Source organism: Austrofundulus limnaeus, unplaced genomic scaffold (genome assembly GCF_001266775.1).
Source record: "Austrofundulus limnaeus strain Quisiro unplaced genomic scaffold, Austrofundulus_limnaeus-1.0 Scaffold885, whole genome shotgun sequence".
Taxonomy (NCBI): domain Eukaryota; kingdom Metazoa; phylum Chordata; class Actinopteri; order Cyprinodontiformes; family Rivulidae; genus Austrofundulus; species Austrofundulus limnaeus.
Window position 1 is genome coordinate 193,639 of NW_013953287.1, and position 1,054 is coordinate 194,692.

The following is a 1,054-nucleotide window of genomic DNA, read 5'->3' on the forward strand; positions in this document are numbered from 1 at the left end:
TATTAGTTCCAGAAACATTTTATTTTCGAGTTAAGTTAAACAATGATCTAATATAATTGTTACACATAAAGTTTATTTCATATAATACTTTTTTCTTCATCCTCATCATCAGTCTGTTTCATCCACTGACTTTATGTTTGATCTGATTTTCTTTTTAACTTCACTCAGTAGATTTGATGAAATTAAAGATATTTTGTCTCATAAATTACTTTAATTTCAAAACTTGTCTGAGTTTTTCTGCTGAATTTTTCAAGTATTGAACATTTCTAAAGTGAAACTGAGTTTAAGGAATAAAAGCAAATAAAATATTGTACATTAGAATGAATCTACACACGTTTTAAGACATTTAAAACTATTATTTTATCACTTTGTTTCTGATGTTTTGATCATTTCAGTTTTTTGTAAAGAGTCCTCACAGCGGTTCATACATCTACACAAGTCTTTGTTGGACCATCGACGACAATAAGCTGACAACTGTCTGAGCAAACAGATGAATCTTGTCTTTTTGTTTATACTGCTGTGTCCTCCTGCGCTCCCACCCACACTGGTACTTGTTCCTGTCCTGAGCCGTTCTCCAGTGGGAGTAAAAACCTTTAAACCATTTGGTTTGACCGTACAGTGGCTCATGCACATCTTTAAACTCTTTTTGAGGCTTTTGAGGACCGTTCACTGCAGTGTGCTCAGGGTAAACAGTCCTACACTCCTGTCAGTCAGTCCTTCACACACTCACTGACCAAACTTACACAGCCAGAACAGCTGCTTTCAGCTGGATGTAATTAGTTCCACATGCAAACCCGTCATGACTAAATGATGCGATGTGCAAGAAGCCGGCACGTCTAGAACAAACAGTGAAGTGGTGGTGTCACCAGGTGTCGCCAGGTGTCACCAGGTGTCACCAGGTGTCACCAGGTGTCACCAGGTGTCACCAGGTGTCACCAGATGTCACCAGGTGTCACCAGGTGTCACCAGATGTCACCAGGTGTCACCAGGTGTCACCAGATGTCACCAGGTGTCACCAGGTGTCACCAGGTGAGACCAGGTGTCACCAGGTGTC